The 9,120-nt window shown below is 28.8% G+C and overlaps 1 long non-coding RNA gene across 1 annotated transcript; it reads right to left on the reverse strand.

Annotated features, from left to right (window-relative positions):
- Positions 1-6,377: 6,377 nt before the first annotated feature.
- On the reverse strand, positions 6,378-8,030 carry LOC130502649 (uncharacterized). Its single transcript, XR_008940366.1, has 2 exons — positions 7,860-8,030; positions 6,378-6,968 (listed from the first exon to the last, which is right to left on the reverse strand). It is a non-coding gene; the product is annotated as an uncharacterized LOC130502649 (long non-coding RNA).
- Between the last annotated feature and the right edge of the window lie 1,090 nt (positions 8,031-9,120).

Genomic DNA, 9,120 nt, shown 5'->3' on the forward strand with positions numbered 1-9,120 from the left:
ATTGTGCTTCGGCTTGTTTTCGCAGAAATAAGAAAATGGCAAGATGTACAAATTATAAATGTTTTTGTACTATTACAGAATTGCATTAAGACGATCATAACTTCTCAAAAACATTTATAAAAACAAAACAGTTACCAATATATTAAATTTTTTTATGCGCACTTGCTTTACACATGTATACTCAAAGTTGACCGATATGTTTCTCAGCCTAAAGCAAAATATAAATTGTATGATAATTAAAAAACATGTTCTAGAAAAATACAATTTTACATGTGTTATGGGTTGAAAATATTGGTTTTGAGCCTTTTTAAAACTGCGTAGACCATTACAAAACTAATTTAGCCATTTAGTGTCCAAAAATTGTTATTATAGTGTTTTTTCAACTATTATTAGTATAATACTGGGCATAAAACACATGTTTATTGGGAGTTAGTCGAAGCCTCTTATTATATATAATAATCCAGACATTATGTATTATGTACTATGTGCGTCTGCAGTCATAAGGTACACAAAATTATATGGTCTAAATAAATGAATTTATTTAATCAGAATTATAAAAGGAATTGTCTTGCTCCATTTTTTCCTTTCGGTTTACTAATAGACAACAACTTTTTCGTTTGCTAGTTTATAAGATTTCTGGAAACTCAATTATTTCATATAGTAGTTAATGTGTAATATATTAAATATATGTAAGCTACTTATAAAAATCGTACGTAAATCCTTTTTTCTGGAAAGTAGATGTTATATATCAATTTCTATTTAGATGAATTGACCTTCGCTTCTCCTTTTACTCTTTCTTATTTTCTCACTTAAAATGTAATTTGGTTAATTTATGCAATCATATTGAATATATATATGAAATTTTTGTAATTAGACAAAAAACTGAAATTTTTAAAATCCGATATGAGATTTTGGATAGAGGACTTTCTAAGTTATGTAGTTTTGTCACAGTTAAGTGTTCCTCAATATCTTGAAGTTTCATTCCATTTTCGATGCTACTAAATTCTCCATGATTGTGTTGAAGTTTTTATCAGTAGAAAGGGTCTCTGAAACATATGAGTCTAAATGTATCTGAAGATCATTAGATTTTCTTTTTTTTTATTTAAATCAATGCTTCTGGTACCTATTTAAGATCACAAGGTATTACCAAAAAAATTATCATTCTATCACAAATATTTGTTATCCAGTCGATTTTTTACACAAACTACCAATAAAGAACACACATTTGATCCATAAAGTATTTCAGAAATAAAAGATTCTCTTAAATATCTTTCATAACTGATTACTAATTTAATAGCTTTTCAGTTTATTGTTTAGATATTTTATATCACAGTTATACTTTTAAAGCGAGTATCATAAATTAAAAGGGAATAGTTTCTCTAAATTTCGTTTATAAAAATAGATAACGTCATTTATAAGATTTATTGTTTTGTAACATAATTAAGAAGACATATAAATATTATGAATTCTAATTTAATAACTTCAAGACAAACAAAAAGAAAATAAAAGCAAAATAAAGTGAGCATACTTTTCTTTAAATATTGTTTTTAAATTATTTATTAAAAATATGAAGACAATCCTTATGTTTTTAAGTGTTATAGTTCTGGTTTCATCGGCTACATTTATCTCTGGTAAGATAGGAGGATATATAAAATACTGTAGTATTTGTTGACTTATTAACTAATTGATTTGGTATTTGTTTTGCAATTCTCCTAGGTGCGACGAATACAATGAAAATATCTACTTTGAAAGAGAGAACCCATACTTTCAATCCAACAGCAACTCCTCCAATGAATGTTCAGATACACGATTTACCAGAAGTATATGTTAAACACGTTAGCGGTCAAGGGTTCATGGGTTTTTGTTATGATTGTGCTTCGGCTTGTTTTCGCAGAAATAAGAAAATGGCAAGATGTACAAATTATAAATGTTTTTGTACTATTACAGAATTGCATTAAGACGATCATAACTTCTCAAAAACATTTATAAAAACAAAACAGTTACCAATATATTAAATTTTTTTATGCGCACTTGCTTTACACATGTATACTCAAAGTTGACCGATATGTTTCTCAGCCTAAAGCAAAATATAAATTGTATGATAATTAAAAAACATGTTCTAGAAAAATACAATTTTACATGTGTTATGGGTTGAAAATATTGGTTTTGAGCCTTTTTAAAACTGCGTAGACCATTACAAAACTAATTTAGCCATTTAGTGTCCAAAAATTGTTATTATAGTGTTTTTTCAACTATTATTAGTAAATACTGGGCATAAAACACATGTTTATTGGGAGTTAGTCGAAGCCTCTTATTATATATATAATCCAGACATTATGTATTATGTACTATGTGCGTCTGCAGTCATAAGGTACACAAAATTATATGGTCTAAATAAATGAATTTATTAATCAGAATTATAAAAGGAATTGTCTTGCTCCATTTTTCCTTTCGGTTTACTAATAGACAACAACTTTTTCGTTTGCTAGTTTATAAGATTTCTGGAAACTCAATTATTTCATATAGTAGTTAATGTGTAATATATTAAATATATGTAAGCTACTTATAAAAATCGTACGTAAATCCTTTTTTCTGGAAGTAGATGTTATATATCAATTTCTATTTAGATGAATTGACCTTCGCTTCTCCTTTTACTCTTTCTTATTTTCTCACTTAAAATGTAATTTGGTTAATTTATGCAATCATATTGAATATATATATGAAATTTTTTGTAATTAGACAAAAAACTGAAATTTTTAAAATCCGATATGAGATTTTGGATAGAGGACTTTCTAAGTTATGTAGTTTTGTCACAGTTAAGTGTTCCTCAATATCTTGAAGTTTCATTCCATTTTCGATGCTACTAAATTCTCCATGATTGTGTTGAAGTTTTATCAGTAGAAAGGGTCTCTGAAACATATGAGTCTAAATGTATCTGAAGATCATTAGATTTTCTTTTTTTTATTTAAATCAATGCTTCTGGTACCTATTTAAGATCACAAGGTATTACAAAAAAATTATCATTCTATCACAAATATTTGTTATCCAGTCGATTTTTTCACACAAACTACCAATAAAGAACACACATTGATCCATAAAGTATTTCAGAAATAAAAGATTCTCTTAAATATCTTTATCATAACTGATTACTAATTTAATAGCTTTTCAGTTTATTGTTTAGATATTTTATATCACAGTTATACTTTTAAAGCGAGTATCATAAATTAAAAGGGAATAGTTTCTCTAAATTTCGTTTATAAAAATAGATAACGTCATTTATAAGATTTATTGTTTTGTAACATAATTAAGAAGACATATAAATATTATGAATTCTAATTTAATAACTTCAAGACAAACAAAGAAAATAAAAGCAAAATAAAGTGAGCATACTTTTCTTTAAATATTGTTTTTAAATTATTTATTAAAAATATGAAGACAATCCTTATGTTTTTAAGTGTTATAGTTCTGGTTTCATCGGCTACATTATCTCTGGTAAGATAGGAGGATATATAAAATACTGTAGTATTTGACTTATTAACTAATTGATTTGGTATTTGTTTTTGCAATTCTCCTAGGTGCGACGAATACAATGAAAATATCTACTTTGAAAGAGAGAACCCATACTTTCAATCCAACAGCAACTCCTCCAATGAATGTTCAGATACACGATTACCAGAAGTATATGTTAAACACGTTAGCGGTCAAGGGTTCATGGGTTTTTGTTATGATTGTGCTTCGGCTTGTTTTCGCAGAAATAAGAAAATGGCAAGATGTACAAATTATAAATGTTTTTGTACTATTACAGAATTGCATTAAGACGATCATAACTTCTCAAAAACATTTATAAAAACAAAACAGTTACCAATATATTAAATTTTTTTATGCGCACTTGCTTTACACATGTATACTCAAAGTTGACCGATATGTTTCTCAGCCTAAAGCAAAATATAAATTGTATGATAATTAAAAAACATGTTCTAGAAAAATACAATTTTACATGTGTTATGGGTTGAAAATATTGGTTTTGAGCCTTTTTAAAACTGCGTAGACCATTACAAAACTAATTTAGCCATTTAGTGTCCAAAAATTGTTATTATAGTGTTTTTTCAACTATTATTAGTATAATACTGGCATAAAACACATGTTTATTGGGAGTTAGTCGAGCCTCTTATTATATATAATAATCCAGACATTATGTATTATGTACTATGTGCGTCTGCAGTCATAAGGTACACAAAATTATATGGTCTAAAAAATGAATTTATTTAATCAGAATTATAAAAGGAATTGTCTTGCTCCATTTTTTCCTTTCGGTTTACTAATAGACAACAACTTTTTCGTTTGCTAGTTTATAAGATTTCTGGAAACTCAATTATTTCATATAGTAGTTAATGTGTAATATATTAAATATATGTAAGCTACTTATAAAAATCGTACGTAAATCCTTTTTTCTGGAAAGTAGATGTTATATATCAATTTCTATTTAGATGAATTGACCTTCGCTTCTCCTTTTACTCTTTCTTATTTTCTCACTTAAAATGTAATTTGGTTAATTTATGCAATCATATTGAATATATATGAAATTTTTGTAATTAGACAAAAAACTGAAATTTTTAAAATCCGATATGAGATTTTGGATAGAGGACTTTCTAAGTTATGTAGTTTTGTCACAGTTAAGTGTTCCTCAATATCTTGAAGTTTCATTCCATTTTCGATGCTACTAAATTCTCCATGATTGTGTTGAAGTTTTTATCAGTAGAAAGGGTCTCTGAAACATATGAGTCTAAATGTATCTGAAGATCATTAGATTTTCTTTTTTTTTTATTTAAATCAATGCTTCTGGTACCTATTTAAGATCACAAGGTATTACCAAAAAAATTATCATTCTATCACAAATATTTGTTATCCAGTCGATTTTTTTCACACAAACTACCAATAAAGAACACACATTTGATCCATAAAGTATTTCAGAAATAAAAGATTCTCTTAAATATCTTTATCATAACTGATTACTAATTTAATAGCTTTTCAGTTTATTGTTTAGATATTTTATATCACAGTTATACTTTTAAAGCGAGTATCATAAATTAAAAGGGAATAGTTTCTCTAAATTTCGTTTATAAAAATAGATAACGTCATTTATAAGATTTATTGTTTTGTAACATAATTAAGAAGACATATAAATATTATGAATTCTAATTTTAATAACTTCAAGACAAACAAAAAGAAAATAAAAGCAAAATAAAGTGAGTATACTTTTCTCTAAATATTGTTTTTAAATTATTTATTAAAAATATGAAGACAATCCTTATGTTTTTAGGTGTTATAGTTCTGGTTTCATCGGCTACATTTATCTCTGGTAAGATAGGAGGATATATAAAATACTGTAGTATTTGTTGACTTATTAACTAATTGATTTGGTATTTGTTTTTGCAATTCTCCTAGGTGCGACGAATACAATGAAAATATCTACTTTGAAAGAGAGAACCCATACTTTCAATCCAACAGCAACTCCTCCAATGAATGTTCAGATACACGATTTACCAGAAGTATATGTTAAACACGTTAGCGGTCAAGGGTTCATGGGTTTTTGTTATGATTGTGCTTCGGCTTGTTTTCGCAGAAATAAGAAAATGGCAAGATGTACAAATTATAAATGTTTTTGTACTATTACAGAATTGCATTAAGACGATCATAACTTCTCAAAAACATTTATAAAAACAAAACAGTTACCAATATATTAAATTTTTTTATGCGCACTTGCTTTACACATGTATACTCAAAGTTGACCGATATGTTTCTCAGCCTAAAGCAAAATATAAATTGTATGATAATTAAAAAACATGTTCTAGAAAAATACAATTTTACATGTGTTATGGGTTGAAAATATTGGTTTTGAGCCTTTTTAAAACTGCGTAGACCATTACAAAACTAATTTAGCCATTTAGTGTCCAAAAATTGTTATTATAGTGTTTTTTTCAACTATTATTAGTATAATACTGGGCATAAAACACATGTTTATTGGGAGTTAGTCGAAGCCTCTTATTATATATAATAATCCAGACATTATGTATTATGTACTATGTGCGTCTGCAGTCATAAGGTACACAAAATTATATGGTCTAAATAAATGAATTTATTTAATCAGAATTATAAAAGGAATTGTCTTACTCCATTTTTTCCTTTCGGTTTACTAATAGACAACAACTTTTTCGTTTGCTAGTTTATAAGATTTCTGGAAACTAAATTATTTCATATAGTAGTTAATGTGTAATATCTATTACTATAAAGAAGGGTGTATCCCTCCTGTGAAGACACGTTGGATTCCACATCAGAAATTCAGCTTTTCTATGTGCGACACGTGTATCTTTTCTAAATCAGTTAATTGTTACGTTGTTGTTTCGATTTAATATGGGTTTTCTGCTTTACAAATTTTGGGCTTTCTCTTTTTATTTAGTTTTGTGAAAGATAATAGCCCAGCCCGATTAGAAAGAACAATCGTCTTCTTCAATCTACATAAACCGACAATAGCGTTGAATGGAGGTTGTGTGAGAACAACATTCCAGAGGGATCTCTTGGTTGAACTTCTTTCGCGTCGTTTTATTTGAGACTCTTCTCCTCCGTTACGGATCCCTTATAAGTTCAATCATTGTCATTAATGTCCATCTCCCCCACTCCTTCCACAATATCACATTCATTGCATCTCTCATTTTCTTCCAGTCGGTAAATCTGGAGCTATAAATAGCTTAGTTTGTCTTCGTGAAATTCATCACTTCTCTCTCCTTCTTGCTGACTTCAGAGACGATGACTGCAGCACCACCGCCGAGCTGCGGCTTCTGAAGATTTGGAAGGCAGAAATGTGACCAATCCTCTGTTCCACGATCCACTTCACCAATCCTCCGTTCTCTTTCTGACCACACAAGAAGAAGATCCTCGACCCAAGCGAGAATAGCTTATGTCCTTGACACCTGAAAACGAGTTCCACTATTTTAGAATCTCAAATCGGTGTTGAAGGTATCCTCAAGTATATGATTCTTTGTATTAAAGGATATATGTATGCGTGAAGGAAGTGCTTTCTTTTGTTCATTGTGAGCGAAATGTATCCTATAACATTGCTTTTATACATTGATTTTTTCTCAGATATGCACATAAATATATCAGAGTATGAATGAGCCAACATATTGATTCATGTTACAATCAGTTAAGTAACAAAGAAAATATAACAATGCAAGATTCAGAAGGAAACAATGCAATTTCTTGATCAGTTTCATAGTCTACAGCAACAAACTCACAACTTAACTATCAAAATATAACTTTATTGTCTAGCATGATTCATAAACCGTAATACAAAATTTATATCCATCATAGGAGTTGTTTAGGGGATTTATAGAGAGAACACTAACCTGTCAATTGTTAAGCATTAGTTGCATCTGACACTTAAACCAGCTAACTGGGAATTTATTGACTATCCACATGAAGCGTTAGACAAAATCAAATACAGTACTATCAAAAGAAGTTTATACATAAGCCCTTTTCAAGAAAAAAAAAAACAGTTTATACATTTGAAGTAAGAGTCAAACTGTGACCTATGATCTATAGCTAAAGGCATGCAATCAAACTAACAGTACTGGTTCACAACATAGCTCTTTTGAACATCCTCATTTTTAATGTAAACAAAACTCTACTTTACCAGAGATCTATCAAGATCACAACTCAAATTTGAATAATTCGGACAATCTGAGATTAAACATCAAGAAATTTCAATTTCCATAACCACACTAAATGAACATATTTGAAGAAGATCTTTCGTTTGAAAAGAAGATTTTCAGAACTCATATCAGATTAAAGGGATGCGTTACCTTATGGAAGGCTCAATTTTCGCCGAAGATCTGATACTTTTTTCTTTTCTGCTTTGTTAATTAAACGTGAATTGTAAAAAAATTATGATACACAGCAGCACAGAAAGAGACCCCCACACACTAAAGAGTTTGCCTCTAATGTTTATGCTAATTTAAGAGACTGCGAGTCGTTTTCCCTCTACTAAACCGGCACACGTTCTGTTTCTCAGAATGTAATTTTTCAGTGTCGTACCTTTTTTTCAGTACCGGCACACGTTCTGTTCGGTATCGTACTTTAAAAAAGTAAATACTATAAAAAACAAACAACTTTATCAAACACAGATTTAGACTCCTGTATCAAAAACAAACAACTTTAACAAAATAAATACTATCAAACACAACTTTGTCATATGCAGCCACGCTACAATAAACAAGAGGAAACAACGACATATGGCTCAACGCATAAACTCCTGTATAAATTCCCTCACCCACTAAATGTTTGTTTAGTATTTAAATATTTTAATTTTAATTATTTACGCCACATATATACTAAATCAAAAGGAAGGATAAATTGACTAAACATATCAAAAGAAATTACCTATGGTTTTGTGTTAAATCCATCGATTATAAATTACATTATCCTTGCTTATATTAAATATTTACCAAGTTCTCATTAAATTGTTTTTTGTAAAAAATAATTTTTTATTATTGTGAACACGAATGTAATATTGTTTTATTCAATATAAATTTAAAATATTATGTACTAAAATAAAAAATTAAAATATATCTCTACATAGACCAACAAAGACATATAATATAAAATTATCTCACAACAAGCAAATACATCATAATTTAAATTAGATCATTTGTACTAAACAAACAAGTTATGTACAAATAATTCAGGCAATTTGCTCTATGTTTATTGACTCTGAGATCCATCAATATTAGTTTCAGGCGACTATTATGCAAGCCACCATTAATACTAACCGGCTGTAGAGAGGACGCAGAAGAGAATGATGAAATAAGAGAGAATCACCTGCACATGGACCTTCTAGGAAACATGGTTAGAATGCTGAATGTAGAAACAAATCTTGCGGGTTTAGTGTCTGTTTCTTATGTGTGATGACCAAGCAGCAAGCTTATACTCATGAATTGGAGATGATGTTTTCAAGCGCTGAAAAAAAAGAAAGGAAAACGTCAATGACTAAAGGTAAAACCCCATCTTTTCATGTTTTCAACTACTTACGTTTGATGGTAATTTGATCCAAAAATTTCTTTGTTT

The sequence above is a fragment of the Raphanus sativus genome, unplaced genomic scaffold, assembly GCF_000801105.2.
Source record: "Raphanus sativus cultivar WK10039 unplaced genomic scaffold, ASM80110v3 Scaffold0631, whole genome shotgun sequence".
NCBI classification, from domain to species: Eukaryota; Viridiplantae; Streptophyta; class Magnoliopsida; order Brassicales; family Brassicaceae; genus Raphanus; species Raphanus sativus.